Raw genomic sequence first — 18,833 nt, forward strand, 5'->3', positions numbered from 1 at the left:
AGAGTGTTTTTTGCTATCCCAGGTTTTTTGTTATTCCAGATAAATTTAAGAATTACTCTTTCTATCTCTGTGAAGAGTTGAGTTGGAATTTTGATGGAAATTTCATTGAAACTGTAGATTGCTTTTGCTAAGATGGCCATTTTTATTATGTTAATCCTGTTGATCCATGAACATGGGAGATCTTTCCATCTTCTGAGGTTTACTTTGATTTTTTTCTTCAGAGACTTAAAATTCTTGTCATACAGATCTTTCACTTGCTACACCAATACCAAATAAAGAAAGAGAACTTTATACCAATTTCCCTCATTCATACTGATGCAAAAATACTCAATAAAATTCTTGCAAACTGAATCCAAGAACAAATCAAAATGATCACTCACCACCATCAAGTAGGCTTCATCCCAGGGATACAGGGATAGACGGTATGGAAATCCATCAACACAATCCACTATATAAACAAACGCTAAGAAAAAAAAATGATCATCACATTAGAAGTTGAAAAAGTCTTTGACAAAATACAACACCTCTTCATGATAAAAGTATTGGAGAGATCAGGAATTCAAGTTCCATACCTAAATATAATAAAAGCAATATACAACAAGCCAATAGCCAACATCAAACTAAATGGAGAGAAACTCTACTAAATTCAGGAACAAGACAAGTCTACCCACGCTCTCCCTATCTATTCAATATAGTACTCGAAGTTCTAGCCAGAGCAATTAGGCAACAATAAGAAGTCAAAGGGATACAAATTGGAAAGGAAGAAGTGAAGATGTCACTATTTGCAAATGATATGATTGTATACATAAGTGACCAAAAAATCCTCAAGATAACTCCTACAGCTGATAAACAACTTCGGCAAAGTGGCTGGATATAAAATTAACTCAAGCAAATCAGTAGCTTTTTCCTACTCAAAGGATAAATAGGCTGAGAAAGAAATTAGGGAAACAATACCCTTCGCAATAGTCACAAATAATATAAAATATCTTGGTGTGACTCTAACCAGTTTAGTTTTCTTAGCAATAGACAAACATGTTAAGAGTAAATAACCTTGTTTCTTCTGCTGCATTTTTTCAGATGATACTCTTAGAGTAGTCATTAAGAAAATGAGGTATGAATTCACTTTATGACCTCATATAAGAAAGTTAATACAGAGGAAGAAGAGAAGAGCCATAATAACAGGACGAACACCAAGGATATATGAAAATGTCATAGTAAAACTTGATTGTGTGTGTGTTACTAGATAGATAGACAGAGAGAGAGAGAGAGAGAGAGAGAGAGAGAGAGAGAGAGAGAGAGGGAGGGAGGGAAAGAGAGAGAGAATAGTTTAAGTAATGTGGTAAAATAATATTTAATATCTATATAGATGTAGATTCAAAAGAGACAGTTTAAATTAAGTTATGTCTCTTAGAAATCCACAATAGAATTTCTAGCAGAACATCCAGTGCTAGGCATTATAACCCTCTACTCATGATGTTCAGAGGAATCCAAGAAACTCTAAAAATTATATAAGCTATTGACATTGACCTTGGTGCTTAACTACTTAATAGTAAAACCCTATTGCTGAAGACACCACACACTTTGGACACAAAAGTTGAATGAATAGATCTGGAACTGACAAGGATGCCTTCCCCCTAAGGAGTAGTTCTAGCATCTGAAGTTGCTGTGCAAGCAACTAAGGGAGAAAAGCAAACAGTAGTACCGCCCAACTGAAAAACCTACAAACCAAAATTAGTTACCAGCCTAGCAAGATATCTTGAAATGTACAATACTGGACATATGTAGGGACTAATCAACAGCCATCTACATGTAGGTAAGGCCTATTCGGTTCAAAATAATCACATCTGGCCCTGTAAATGAGTCAGATGCTTATGACTGGTGGGGTCATTGAAATAAAGGAGACTCTACTACTGCCATGTTCCTAAACCACTATAATTTCTAACTGCATTCTAAATACTTATTGCTATACCCACATATAAGTGTAGCTCTCCACTCTAATCAAAAATACATTTTTGCAGAAGATGGAGACTATTACAGAAATCCACAACCTGTGGTTTACCTAATCTCAAGCAATATACCTACAATGTAACTTGAGGTTCAGGAAACATCACAGAAGAGGTATTGGAAAGATAATAAGATCAGGAAATTTGCTGGACATGACCAGCAAGCTACAACAGTGAGATTTCATTAGTATGGCAGTATACTAAGGCCTTCATGGCAAAAATACCAGATGACAGGCAGGTATGGATGAGGAAAATCTGATAAGGTACTGCCTTTAGGTGAAGAGCTATAGGGCATCAATTCTTTGGGGAGAGTGAGAATCAGTCTTTTTTGGGACAACCCCACTGATATGTTATCCAATCCCAAATGGTAAGCTTTTAAAAAGCATGCACTCAAGCAATACTAAATGGACAAAGCAGGTAACACAGGCCGATAGACACACATACACACATACACACATACACACATACACACATACACACATACACACATACACACATACACACATACACACAAACACACACACACACACACACACACACACACACCAATAATAATTTTAAAGGCAAAAGCAGAGGTCTAGAGACTAGTTGTAGTGTATGGGAAGAGTTAGAAGTGGCAAATGAGGAGTGAAAATATTATACATGTTATACAGTACTCAAACATAAAATGTTCTGAAAAATAAAAAAATTAAAAAATAAACTTAAAAAGCAATCCCACTAAAATCAGGGACTACACAAGGCTGTCCACTTTCTCCCTACCTATTCAACATTGTACTTGAAGTGGTAGCCAGAGCAATTTGACAACAAAAGGAGATCAAGGGGATACAAATTGGAAAGGAAGAAGTCAAAATATCACTTTTTGCAGATGATATGATAGTATATATAAGTGACCCTAAAAATTCCACCAGAGTACTCCTAAACCTGATAAACAGCTTCGGTGAAGTAACTGGATATAAAATTAACTCAAACAAGTCAATGGCCTTTCTCTACACAAAGAATAAACAGGCTGAGAAAGAAATTAGGGAAACAACACCCTTCTCAATAGTCACAAATAATATAAAATATCTTGGCGTGACTCTAACTAAGGAAGTGAAAGATCTGTATGATAAGAACTTCAAGTCTCTGAAGAAAGAAATTAAAGAAGATCTCAGAAGATGGAAAGATCTCCCATGCTCATGGATTGGCAGGACCAACATTGTAAAAATGGCTATCTTGCCAAAAGCAATCTACAGATTCAATGCAATCCCCATCAAAATTCCAACTCAATTCTTCAACGAATTAGAAAGAGCAATCTGCCGCTCCACTCGAGCCCCGGGCTACCTTGCCAGCAGAGTCTTGCCCAACACCCGCAAGGGCCCACACTGGACCCCCCACGGGATCCTAAGACCTCTGGTGAGTGGAACACAGCGCCTGCCCCAATCCAATCACACGGAACCTGAGACTGCGGTACATAGGGAAGCAGGCTACCCGGGCCTGATCTGGGGCACAAGTCCCTTCCGCTCCACTCGAGCCCCGGGCTACCTTGCCAGCAGAGTCTTGCCCAACACCCGCAAGGGCCCACACGGGACTCCCCACGGGATTCTAAGACCTCTGGTGAGTGGAACATAGCGCCTGCCCCAATCCAATCGCGTGGATCCTGAGACTGCGGTACATAGGGAAGCAGGCTACCCAGGCCTGATCTGGGGCACAAGCCCCTTCAGCTCCACTCGAGCCCCGGACTACCTTGCCAGCAGAGTCTTGCCCAACACCAGCAAGGGCCCACACGGGACTCCCCACGGGATCCTAAGACCTCTGGTGAGTGGAACATAGCGCCTGCCCCAATCCAATCGCGTGGATCCTGAGACTGCGGTACCTAGGGAAGCAGGCTACCCAGGCTTGATCTGGGGCACAAACCCCTTCCGCTCCACTCGAGACCCGGGCTACCTTGCCAGTGGAGTTGCCTGACACCCGCAAGGGCCCACACAGGATTCCACAGGAGATCCTAAGACCTCTAGTGAGTGGAACACAACTTCTACCAGGAGTCTGGTTCGAACACCAGATATCTGGGTACCTGCCCTGCAAGAAGAGAGCTTGCCTGCAGAGAATACTCTGCCCACTGAAACTAAGGAGAGTGCTACCCTCCAGGTCTGCTTATAGAGGCTAACAGAGTCACCTGAAGAACAAGCTCTTAACAGTGACAACTAAAACAGCTAGCTTCAGAGATTACCAGATGGCGAAAGGCAAACGTAAGAATCCTACTAACAAAAATCAAGACCACTCACCATCATCAGAACGCAGCACTCCCACCCCACCTAGTCCTGGGCACCCCAACACAACCGAAAATCTAGACCCAGATTTAAAAACATTTCTCATGATGATGATAGAGGACATCAAGAAGGACTTTCATAAGTCACTTAAAGAATTACAGGAGAGCACTGCTAAAGAGTTACAGGCCCTTAAAGAAAAGCAGGAAAACACAGCCAAACAGGTAGAAATCATTAAAGAAAAACAAGAAAACACATCCAAACAGGTGATGGAAATGAACAAAACCATACTAGAACTAAAAGGGGAAGTAGACACAATAAAGAAAACCCAAAGCGAGGCAACGCTGGAGATAGAAACCCTAGGAAAGAGATCTGGAACCATAGATGCGAGCATCAGCAACAGAATACAAGAAATGGAAGAGAGAATCTCAGGTGCAGAAGATTCCATAGAGAACATCGACACAACAGTCAAAGAAAATACAAAATGCAAAAGGATCCTAACTCAAAACATCCAGGTAATCCAGGACACAATGAGAAGACCAAACCTACGGATAATAGGAATTGATGAGAATGAAGATTTTCAACTTAAAGGGCCAGCTAATATCTTCAACAAAATAATAGAAGAAAACTTCCCAAACATAAAAAAAGAGATGCCCATGATCATACAAGAAGCCTACAGAACTCCAAATAGACTGGACCAGAAAAGAAATTCCTCCCGACACATAATAATCAGAACAACAAATGCACTAAATAAAGATAGAATATTAAAAGCAGTAAGGGAGAAAGGTCAAGTAACATATAAAGGAAGGCCTATCAGAATTACACCAGACTTTTCACCAGAGACTATGAAAGCCAGAAGAACCTGGACAGATGTTATACAGACACTAAGAGAACACAAATGCCAGCCCAGGCTACTATACCCGGCCAAACTCTCAATTACCATAGATGGAGAAACCAAAGTATTCCACGACAAAAACAAATTCACACAATATCTTTCCACGAATCCAGCCCTTCAAAGGATAATAACAGAAAAGAAGCAATACAAGGAAGGAAATCACGCCCTACAACAACCAAGAAAGTAATCATTCAACAAACCAAAAAGAAGACAGCCACAAGAACAGAATGCCAACTCTAACAACAAAAATAAAAGGAAGCAACAATTACTTTTCCTTAATATCTCTTAATATCAATGGACTCAATTCCCCAATAAAAAGACATAGACTAACAGACTGGCTACACAAACAGGACCCAACATTCTGCTGCTTACAGAAACACATCTCAGGGAAAAAGACAGACACTACCTCAGAGTGAAAGGCTGGAAAACAATTTTCCAAGCAAATGGACCAAAGAAACAAGCTGGAGTAGCCATTTTAATATCAGATAAAATCGACTTCCAACCCAAAGTTATCAAAAAAGACAAGGAGGGACACTTCATACTCATCAAAGGTAAAATCCTCCAAGAGGAACTCTCAATTCTGAATATCTACGCACCAAATGCAAGGGCAGCCACATTCATTAGAAACACTTTAGTAAAGCTCAAAGCATACATTGCACCTCACACAATAATAGTGGGAGACTTCAACACACCACTTTCTTCAAAGGACAGATCGTGGAAACAGAAACTAAACAGGGACACAGTGAAACTAACAGAAGTTATGAAACAAATGGACCTGACAGATATCTACAGAACATTTTATCCTAAAACAAAAGGATATACCTTCTTCTCAGCACCTCACGGGACCTTCTCCAAAATTGACCATATAATTGGTCACAAAACAGGCCTCAATAGATACAAAAATATTGAAATTGTCCCATGTATCCTATCAGACCACCATGGCCTAAGAATGATCTTCAATAACAACATAAATAATGGAAAGCCAACATTCACGTGGAAACTGAATAACACTCTTCTCAATGATACCTTGGTCAAGGAAGGAATAAAGAAAGAAATTAAAGACTTTTTAGAGTTTAATGAAAATGAAGCCACAACGTACCCAAATCTATGGGACACAATGAAAGCATTTCTAAGAGGGAAACTCAGAGCTGTGAGTGCCTCCAAGAAGAAACGGGAGACAGCACATACTAGCAGCTTGACAACACATCTAAAAGCCCTAGAAAAAAAGGAAGCAAACTCACCCAAGAGGAGTAGACGGCAGGAAATAATCAAACTCAGTGGTGAAATCAACCAAGTGGAAACAAGAAGAATTATTCAAAGAATTAACCAAACGAGGAGTTGGTTCTTTGAGAAAATCAACAAGATAGATAAACCCTTAGCTAGACTCACTAAAGGGCACAGGGACAAAATCCTAATTAACAAAATCAGAAATGAAAAAGGAGACATAACAACAGATCCTGAAAATCCAAAACACCATCAGATCCTTCTACAAAAGGCTATACTCAACAAAACTGGAAAACCTGGACGAAATGGACAAATTTCTGGACAGATACCAGGTACCAAAGTTGAATCAGGATCAAGTTGACCATCTAAACAGTCCCATATCACCTAAAGAAATAGAAGCAGTTATTAATAGTCTCCCAACCAAAAAAAGCCCAGGACCAGATGGGTTTAGTGCAGAGTTCTATCAGACCTTCAAAGAAGATCTAATTCCAGTTCTGCACAAACTATTTCACAAAATAGAAGTAGAAGGTACTCTAAACAACTCATTTTATGAAGCCACTATTACTCGGATACCTAAACCACAGAAAGACCCAACAAAGATAGAGAACTTCAGACCAATTTCTCTTATGAATATCGATGCAAAAATCCTCAATAAAGTTCTTGCTACCCGAATCCAAGAACACATCAAAACAATCATCCATCCTGACCAAGTAGGCTTCATCCCAGGGATGCAGGAATGGTTCAATATACGGAAATCCATCAACGTAATCCAGTATATAAACAAACTCAAAGACAAAAACCACATGATCATCTCGTTAGATGCTGAGAAAGCATTTGAAAAAATCCAACACCCATTCATGATAAAAGTCTTGGAAAGATCAGGAATTCAAGGCCCATACCTGAACATGATAAAAACAATCTACAGCAAACCAATAGCCAACATCAAAGTAAATGGTGAGAAGCTGGAAGCAATCCCACTAAAATCAGGGACTAGACAAGGCTGCCCACTTTCTCCCTACCTTTTCAACATAGTACTTGAAGTATTAGCCAGAGCAATTCGACAACAAAAGGAGATCAAGGGGATACAAATTGGAAAAGAGGAAGTCAAAATATCACTTTTTGCAGATGATATGATAGTATATATAAGTGACCCTAAAAATTCTACCAGAGAACTCCTAAACCTGATAAACAGCTTCGGTGAAGTAGCTGGATATAAAATAAACTCAAACAAGTCAATGGCCTTTCTCTATACAAAGAATAAACAGGCTGAGAAAGAAATTAGGGAAACAACACCCTTCTCAATAGTCACAAATAATATAAAATATCTTGGCGTGACTCTAACTAAGGAAGTGAAAGATCTGTATGATAAAAACTTCAAATCTCTGAAGAAAGAAATTAAGGAAGATCTCAGAAGATGGAAAGATCTCCCATGCTCATGGATTGACAGGATCAACATTGTAAAAATGGCTATCTTGCCAAAAGCAATCTACAGATTCAATGCAATCCCCATCAAAATTCCAACTCAATTCTTCAACGAATTGGAAGGAGCAATTTGCAAATTTGTCTGGAATAACAAAAAACTTAGGATAGCAAAAAGTCTTCTCAAGGATAAAAGAACTTCTGGCGGAATCACCATGCCAGACCTAAAGCTTTACTACAGAGCAATTGTGATAAAAACTGCATGGTACTGGTATAGAGACAGACAAGTAGACCAATGGAATAGAATTGAAGACCCAGAAATGAACCCACACACCTATGGTCACTTGATCTTCGACAAGGGAGCTAAAACCATCCAGAGGAAGAAAGACAGCATTTTCAACAATTGGTGCTAGCACAACTGGTTGTTATCGTGTAGAAGAATGCAAATCGATCCATACTTATCTCCTTGTACTAAGGTCAAATCTAAGTGGATCAAGGAACTTCACATAAAACCAGAAACACTGAAACTTATAGAGGAGAAAGTGGGGAAAAGCCTTGAAGATATGGGCACAGGGGAAAAATTCCTGAACAGAACAGCAATGGCTTGTGCTGTAAGATCGAGAATTGACAAATGGGACCTAATGAAACTCCAAAGTTTCTGCAAGGCAAAAGACACTGTCAATAAGACAAAAAGACCACCAACAGATTGGGAAAGGATCTTTACCTATCCTAAATCAGATAGGGGACTAATATCCAACATATATAAAGAACTCAAGAAGGTGGACTTCAGAAAATCAAATAACCCCATTAAAAAATGGGGCTCAGAACTGAACAAAGAATTCTCACCTGAGGAATACCGAATGGCAGAGAAACACCTGAAAAAATGTTCAACATCCTCAATCATCAGGGAAATGCAAATCAAAACAACCCTGAGATTCTGCCTCACACCAGTCAGAATGGCTAAGATCAAAAATTCAGGTGACAGCAGATGCTGGCGTGGATGTGGAGAAAGAGGAACACTCCTCCATTGTTGGTGGGAGTGCAGGCTTGTACAACCACTCTGGAAAACAGTCTGGCGGTTCCTCAGAAAATTGGACATAGTACTACCGGAGGATCCAGCAATACCTCTCCTGGGCATATATCCAGAAGATGCCCCAACTGGTAAGAAGGACACATGCTCCACTATGTTCATAGCAGCCTTATTTATAATAGCCAGAAGCTGGAAAGAACCTAGATGCCCCTCAACAGAGGAATGGATACAGAAAATGTGGTACATCTACACAATGGAGTACTACTCAGCTATTAAAAAGAATGAATTTATGAAATTCCTAGCCAAATGGATGGACCTGGAGGGCATCATCCTGAGTGAGGTAACACATTCACAAAGAAACTCACACAATATGTACTCACTGATAAGTGGATATTAGCCCCAAACCTAGGATACCCAAGATATAAGATACAATTTGTTAAACACATGAAACTCAAGAAGAATGAAGACTGAAGTGTGGACACTATGCCCCTCCTTAGAATTGGAAACAAAACACCCATGGAAGGAGTTACAGAGACAAAGTTTGGAGCTGAGATGAAAGGATGGACCATGTAGAGACTGCCATATCCAGGGATCCACCCCATAATCAGCATCCAAACGCTGACACCATTGCATACACTAGCAAGATTTTATCGAAAGGACCCAGATGTAGCTGTCTCTTGTGAGACTATGCCGGGGCCTAGCAAACACAGAAGTGGATGCTCAGAGTCAGCTAATGGATGGATCACAGGGCTCCCAATGGAGGAGCTAGAGAAAGTAGCCAAGGAGCTAAAGGGATCTGCAACCCTATAGGTGGAACAACATTATGAACTAACCAGTACCCCGGAGCTCTTGACTCTAGCTGCATATATATCAAAATATGGACTAGTCGGCCATCACTGGAAAGAGAGGCCCATTGGACTTGCAAACTTTATATGCCCCAGTACAGGGGAACACCAGGGCCAAAAAGGGGGAGTGGGTGGGCAGGGGAGTGGGGGTGGGTGGATATGGGGGACTTTTGGTATAGCATTGGAAATGTAAATGATCTAAATACCTAATAAAAAATGGAAAAAAAAAGAAAGAGCAATCTGCAAATTCATCTGGAATAACAAAAACCCTAGGAGAACAAAAACTCTTCTCAAGGATAAAAGAACCTCTGGTGGAATCACCATGCCTGACCTAAAGCTTTACTACAGAGCAATTATGATAAAAATGGCATGGAACTGGTATAGCCACAGACAAGTAGACCCATAGAATAGAATTGAAGACCCAGAAATGAACCCACACACCTATGGTCACTTGATTATCGACAAGGGAGCTAAAACCATCCATTGGAAAAAAGACAGCATTTTCCACAAATGGTGCTGGCACAACTGAAGTTTATCATGTAGAAGAATGCAAATTGATCCATTCCTATCTCCTTGTACTAAGGTCAGATCTAAGTGGATCAAGGAACTCCACATAAAACCAGAGACACTGAAACTTATAGAGGAGAAATTGGGGAAAACCCTTGAAGATATGGGCACAGAGGAAAAATTCCTGAATAGAACAGCAATGGCTTGTGCTATAAGATCGAGAATTGACAATGACCTCATGAAACTGCAAAGCTTCTGTAAGGCAAAAGACACCATCAATAAGACAAAAAGGCCTCAACAGATTGGGAAAGGATCTTTACCTATCCGAAATCAGATAGGGGACTAATATCCAATATATATAAAGGACTCAAGAAGGTGGGCTCCAGAAAATCAAATAACCCCATGAAAAAATGGGGCTCAGAGCTAAACAAAGAATTCTCACCTGAGGAATACCGAATGGCTGAGAAGCACCTGAAAAAACGTTCAGCATCCTTAATCATCAGGGTAATGGAAATCAAAACAACCCTGAGATTCCATCTCACAACAGTCAGAATGGCTAAGATCAAAAATTCAGGTGACAGCAGATGCTGGCGAGGATGTGGAGAAAGAGGAACACTCCTCCATTGTTGGTGGGAGTGCAAGCTTGTACAACCACTCTGGAAATCAGTCTGGCGGTTCCTCAGAAAATTGGACATAGTACTACCGGAGGATCCCGCAATACCTCTCTTGGGCATATGTTCCAGAAGATGTTCCAACTGGTAAGAAGGACACATGCTCCACTATGTTCATAACAGCCTTATTTATAATAGCCAGAAGCTGGAAAGAACCCAGATGCCCCTCAACAGAGGAATGGATACAAAAAATGTGATACATTTACACAATGGAGTACTACTCAGCTATTAAAAAGAATGAATTTATGAAATTCCTAGGCAAATGGTTGGACCTGGAGGGCATCATCCTGAGTGAGGTAACACAATCACAAAAGAACTAAAATGATATGTACTCACTAATAAGTGGATATTAGCCCAGATACTTAGTATACCCGAGATATAAGATACAATTTGTAAAACACATGAAACTGAAGAAGAACGAAGACCAAAGTGTGGACACTTTGCCCCTTCTTAGAATTGGGAACAAAACACCCATGGAAGGAGTTACAGAGACAAAGTTTGGAGCTGAGACAAAAGGATGGACTATCTAGAGACTGCCATATCCGGGGATCCATCCCATAATCAGCCTCCAAAGGAGGACACCATTGCGTACACTAGCAAGAATTTGCTGAAAGGACCCTGATATAGCTGTGTCTTTTGAGACTATGCCGGGGCCTAGCAAACACATAAGTGGATGCTCACAGTCAACTATTGGATGGATCTCAGGGCCCCCAATGGAGGAGCTAGAGAAAGTACCCAAGGAGCTAAAGGGATCTGCAACCTATAGGTGGAACAACATTATGAACTAACCAGTACCCCGGACCTCTTGTCTCTAGCTGCATATGTATCAAAAGATGGCCTAGTCAGCCATCACTGGAAAGAGAGGCCCATTGGACATGCAAACTTTATATGCCCCAGTACAGGGGAACACCAGGGCCAAAAAGTGGGAATGGGTGGTTAGGGGAGTGGGTGGTGTGTATGGGGGACTTTTTGGATAGCATTGAACATGTAATTGAGGAAAATACCTAATAAAAAATAAAATTAAAAAAAGAGAGAAATATTTCAAATAAATAATTTAATAGTATATCCCACAAAATTTTAAAAAGTGAGCCAAATAAAGTCCAAATGAGCAAAGTAAAACAACATAAAATAGAAATGAATTCAGCAGACAATTTCAAGCTATCAAATTAACACATGAATGGGAGGAGTCACAGAAAACTATCTGAAAAAGAAACTAAAGAAATAATCCCTCTTATAGTAGCAACCAATGTTAAACTCTTAGATCTATGTTTAGTAACCAAAACCATTGCTCAATTTAATCTCCATAAAAATATTAGACTCTAGTCGATATGTCACAACATACTATCCAAGATACCAGATCAGCATGCTTCAAATTATTAGTAGAGCAGTGTGACACCTGGGTTCAATCTCTAGTTCTGTCCTCAAAAAGGAAAAATTAAAGAAAGAACAGAGATAAATGATCTGGCAAAGGTGCTTGCTGCCATGTCTGACAACATAAATTCAATTCCCAGAACCCACTGGTATGTTCAAAGAACTGACTTCTGAAAGATGTCCCCTGACCGCAAAATGCACATGAACATGCACACACACACACACACACACACACACACACACACACACACACACACTCACCCACACACATACACATGCACACATAGAAAAAAAATAAATGAGAAATTTTGAAAAATATACAAGTTCATCAAAACTAATGGAAAATAAAATTGTCACACTCAAGAGCAACAAATATAAGCATGACAACTGAAAGTTCCTGGAACCAAATCAAATATTAAGGAGAAGTAAGGAAATGTAATGATTGAACATATACCTTACATTACCTTACGTAGTAATTAATTTATTGGCATAATAAATGTAAAATTAATTATTATTGAAAAATATTAATTATACAGAATCCGAATAAGACAGATGAGGGAACTTTACTACTTTTTGAATTTTACTATACCTTAAATATATTTATAGTTAAAATAATAACAAAATTTAAAAATATGAAACAAAATTGCATTCTAAGACAAGTCCTAGAACAACAATATCAAATAATGATTAGATTAAACAGAATTCAACGCATTCTCCAAATGAAAGACCAATGGTTTCTAGGTAAAATTGCATTTGAGTAGCTAAGTCCCTCATCTGATAGAGCCATCCCTTGATATCCATAAAGAATTAGTTCCATGACCTACTGAGAATATGAAAATCACAAGTAGTCAAGCTCCTTGTATAACAGTTTTCAATATTTACAGGAAACATTCATAAATACTTCACTGTGGTCTAGGTACTCTCTGATGTTTTGCAATATAATTTTCTAATCAGTTGCAGTGGATTGATTAGGAAAATTGACATGGGAAAAACCTGCTCATGTTCAATATATATGTACAATTTACAAACAGTTTTGTTCTGTGGTTGGTAGAATTTGAGGATTGAGAATCTACAAATATGGAAGGCAAACTCATGGTGAAACTAGACTCATATGAACACATACACATTTCCAAAAGATAGAAATGATCCACAGCTTTATACCATGGAACGCAGACCACATTAAAAAATGAGCAAATAGCACTGCTCTAAAGTTTCTCCATAAAAATATAAACTTTAACAATTGTAAATTAATTAATTTTTCATTTAGAAGCCAGGTATGGGGACACAGGCCTTTATTCCCAGCATTTGGGAGGCAGAAGCAAGCAGATCTCTGTGAGGTCAAGGCCAACCTGGTGTACAGAGCTAGTTCTAGACAGCCAAGGCTACATATTTGGGACGTTGTCCCTAAATCCTCCCCCAAAAAATTTCATCTAGAATATATAATCCATATCTGTCTGACAGTATGGAGCTAATGAGGTAATTTTTTTAATATAGAAAGATACACAAACACACACACACACACACAACTATGTCATCTTAAAAGAGAATGATAATCTAGAATGATTATCATTCTGGGAGAACATTCCTATAAAAGATCAAAGGTTATGGTACAACAGTAAATCGAAAAAGAGATTCGAATTTGTGGTGAGAAGACAACACAACTTCGTAAGTTTCTAATGAGCAAAGAGAACTTATTCCACATGTTAGTTACAGGACCCTAGAGAGAACTGTAAAGTACTGACGCTTGTAAATCTCAAAAGAGACAACTGGCAAATTCTGTGGCTGGATGAATGGCGCACTGAAACTAATCTATTATAAAACCAACTGGAAGTCCCTCGGGAAAGTGGAAGTTACATAGGAAAGGGAAAATAGTCACTGTAAACAGAGAACACCCTTCAATGAGACTATCCTTTATGGAAGCCTGGTAATACAACAAGCAAATATTGAAATCACCAACATTTAACTATTTACACATTATACTCTTATATGGTGTGTGTGTGTGTTTGTGTGTGTGTGTGTTTGAGATATAATAAACCCTCAGGAGTAATAGAAAGCAAAATTCATAATTTCTGTCATGGTAGTTTGTTCAATAATGATAACAGTGACAAGTAGAATTTTATGCATGTCAAGCAGGAATCATATCCAGAGATATGGTGTGAAACACCAAAAATATGTAATCATATGAATTTGTGGAAACATACACATGGATGAAAAGCACTTGAGACACACATCCATTGATTTTCTCCTCATCAATCTGCCTTGGACAAGCTCCTTGAATTCATACCTGATTAAAAGAACAGGTTTGAAGAAGTGTTTTAGCTTTTGTAAATATGCAGGATAACAAAGTTTATTTGGAATGCTGAAGAAAACTTTTGTTACTGTGGAAGGAAGTTTTGTACCTACAGATGCCAAAGGTACCATGATGGTGAAGAGGGCTGTATTTCCCAGTCTTTCAGTGAAATTTCAGTGTGTGTTTCTGTTATAACAAGTGTGTTTTCTGTGGTCTTTTCTCAGAAACAGATGGGACCAAGTCACAGGTGTGTTATCTACCATGATGTTTAAGAGGGAATTGATCTTCTATTTTATTTTTCTTTCTATAAGAATGAGGATGAAATTGGTACTTTGGTATATATTGCTCTTGAGTTCACCCCCAGCTCTCCCCAAAAATGCTCTTTAGTGAGAGGCTCTGGAGAATCCCAGGCCTCTGAAAATACTGAGTAAAATGTCATTTGTGTTTAATAGTCAGTGTATGAAAACCAAACTCACATCTGCCTTGCACACAAAGGGCTATGCTGTGGGCCCTTCCCCACTATTGTAACTTAATGAAAAGGAGTTAGCTGTCCTTCTATCCCCCAGGTGAATTGTGCTTGGTTGGATTCATCTATAGAAGCTCTTCACTTTTCTTTATCAAGAGAAATATTATCAAATCTTAACTCATCATGTTTAGCTATAAGCCTGAACACATCTATTCACAGGAAAATAAGGACCACAGCCTCTCTCAGGGTGGTCCATTTTCCCCTTATGCTCTTCCTTCCACATCCTCATTACAACCCTACTTCCTTAACTCATCATGTTTAGCTATAAGCCTGAACACATCTATTCACAGGAAAATAAGGACCAAAGCCTCTCTCAGGGTGGTCCATTTTCCCCTTATGCTCTTCCTTCCACATCCTCATTACAACCCTACTTCCTCTCTTCTTTCCGCTCCAGGGCCCCTGCTCTATCTGACATCAACTTGCTGTTTCTGCAGTAACTCCAAGTCTCCCGCTATAGGAATGCTGTAGATGTCTGGTCATATTTACCACCTGAATTATTCAAATTATTTGTATGTGTGTGTAAATATCTCCAGAGACTTCTTTTCATCACAGGATTTTTTTTAAATGTCTTGGGACTATGAATTAAAAGTTAATTCCTGTGAAAAGTCATTTGTTTCACCAACAATTTGTCTACAGCTTGTGAATAAAGGATTATTTTAGAAAATGTAATAATCTGTAAAATTTTATTATCACCTGCATCCAATACATTTTGAAAGCAATAAGGTCTGGGCTCAAGTTTTGTTGGACTTAAGTCAAAATAGCATGTGCTAAGTGAGCAGAAAAGTGCCGACATTCTCTAAGTTTGGATTATAAGTGAAATTCAATTGTAGAAAAGAAATTTCAGTACATTAAGCCATTTCCCAATGTCTAAAACAGGGCTATATAAGCCATTCTTACTGAAATTTTATGGCTTCTTATAATGTAATTCTGACATGCTTATGCCCCATTAAATATGAAACTATAGCAAAAATTGGTTATGTTTTGTTATTCTTTTATTTTGGAAACTTGAAAATACCACAATTTTGTATAATTTAGAAAACCCTCCCAGGCATTTTTCACAAACAATTCTTTACTCACTAGAAGTAGAAAAAAAAAAAAAAAGAACAAAGTGATTTTTACTATTAGCAAACCTGTTAGTATGCTTCTATTTTCTTACCCAAATGTGAAGGCTCATTGGGAACTGCTTTTTTCAAGTCTATAAGTGAACATTTCTCCAGAACAAGCCATTCCTCTTCTTACTTTTACATTACTTAACCACATCTGTGTCTTCATGTGTGTCTGTAACAGTGGAAAAAGAAAAGATTCTGGAAATTAAACAGCAGATGTATTGGACTTCCACATCCTATAACAAAGACTACAAAATCCATCTAGTTCAGTCCACAGAGAGGCACTTGAGTCAGACTTGATTGTGTCTGCTTTTCTGAAGGCCTTCTTGAAGAAACATACAAACTTCTTTAGCTCATATCAGTGGATGTGAGTAGATGTGAAAGTCAATTCACATCCACTGATCCTGAACACTTCCTGTTATCAGAGACAGTGATCTGCTTCCCTCTTCTCATCCTTCTTTGGTCACATTTGATCCTCTCTATTATCCTTTCTCAGAGAAGTCTTACACTGTGTAAACTAAAAATTTCTTAGGGCTGGTCTATTATCCAATACATGAAGCATTGAAAAATTTAATTATAATTGATCAACTATCTTGAAATAAATATTTTAGTTGCAACTTTAATATATGGAGGAAAATTAATTGAATTTTCTTGGCCTGATATCAGTTATATAGAGAGCATTACACCCCATTCCTCCCTGTAGTATGATTGACAGTGAATGGTAGATGTGGAAAAGGGTTGTTATTTTCCTCAGGAGTGTATGAAACTAGTAAGTTTCTCATACTCCTGAAAACTACCTGTCATCCATGCAAGCAGCCCCAACTCAACTCAGAGGGTCACATACATGAAGACCATGAAAGTAGATAGTGGGAGGAGAATTAGTTGGAAATAAGGATATCAGTCATAGAAGAAGGGGAATGAGACAAGGTGATAACATTCATAAATAACTGGAGTTCGTTATATACATATGTGAAACTGTCAAAGAATAAAGAATCTAAAAACAAATATGAAAAAGGATAAAATATTTATGCTCTGAAATAAATGAGATCTTAATATGAATAATTACTATTAGGCTTTTAAGTCTTTGTGTTTGCTTGTTTGTTTTTCTACTACTCTTTTGACTCTATGGAGTTTTCTTACAGTAGACATAATATTACAAGTGTTGTATTAAAATGAAGCCTGGGAAATGGATCAGATAGGAAAAGTCTTGCTTCACAACCACAACGCTCTGAGTTCAGTAGCCAGAATCCACATAAAATATGAGTTGTGATGTACATGTTTATAATTATACCAATGGAATGACAGAAATAGATAGAGAGATCCCTGAGATATGCCAGTCAGCTGACCTAACCTAATCAATGGTCTCTAGGCCAGTGAAAGACTTCATCTCAAAATGCATGGTGTATATTGCCTTTGAAAGCTGAGGTTATGCTGGGCAGTGGTAGCGCACGCCTTTAATCCCAGCACTTGGGAGGCAGAGGCAGGCAGATTTCTGAGTTCGAGGCCAGCCTGGTCTACAGAGTTCCAGGACAGCCAGGGCTACACAGAGAAACTATGTCTCGAAAAACCAAACCAAAACAAACAAAAACAACAAAACAAAACAAACAAACAAACAAAAAAACAAAACAAAAGCTGAGGTTATCTTCTTGCATCTACATTCATGCAAACACATGTGCACACACATACAATAGTACATGTATAAATACAAATCCACAAAATGAAAGAATTTTAATCATTAATTAACTATATATATATATATAATATATATATAATTCACTATATATATATATATATTATATATATATAATATATATATAATTCACTATATATATAATTCACTATAGCTTCAACACATAATTGGAAAATATTTAGAAATGAGTATTGACTAAAGAGTTATGTGTTTATCATTATTTTCATGTTTGACTGTGAACATTCGAGAATTTGGAGCTGTTATGTACTCCTAAATTTCATATGTTAAAGACAGTTAACAGCTTGGCACAGTTAGATATTGACGTTTACTAGGAAGTATTGGGTTACTGAGGAAGGGTTCTCAAAGTAGATCACAGTACTTGGTTTCCACTAAACCTTATATTTGTTAATTACAAGGTGAATTCTTTCACCATGAATAACCACCATGGTAGGCTGTTTCATCATAGTCACTAAAGCTGGAGGAACAAGCAAACACAAACTGCAACCTCCAAAAAGGTGACCCAAATAAACCTGTCTTCATAAGCTTACTTTCCTTATAAGTTGAGGGGGGGGGCGTATTTACTGTAGTAACAGAAATTTGGCTGACACACGAAGACATTTAAAATAAGATGATACTGTTTACTAAAACAGATTTTTCTTTTTGGTTCTCTTTATGTGTTTGCTGTGGAATGGATAAATATTTTTATAACATTCTTTAGTTTCAGTTAGCAGTAATAACAGAGCATCATGTTATTTTTATTAGGCCTTTAAAAGCAGGATCGATGTTAACTAGCTGTGTGATGTTTTATTTATGAGATACTTGAATAAAGTGATCGTATAAATTAAATAATAACAAAACTATTAACATTATAAATATTGTTATATTATTGAAGATTGAACATACTCTTTATGATAATTCTAATGATATTACTCATTGACTTATGACTACACCCAAAAATGAATTGTTTCAGTGAGGAAATAAGCTACATGTGGAAAGATAAGCACTTGTCAGTT

Source organism: Mus musculus, chromosome 4 (assembly GCF_000001635.26).
Source record: "Mus musculus strain C57BL/6J chromosome 4, GRCm38.p6 C57BL/6J".
NCBI classification, from domain to species: Eukaryota; Metazoa; Chordata; class Mammalia; order Rodentia; family Muridae; genus Mus; species Mus musculus.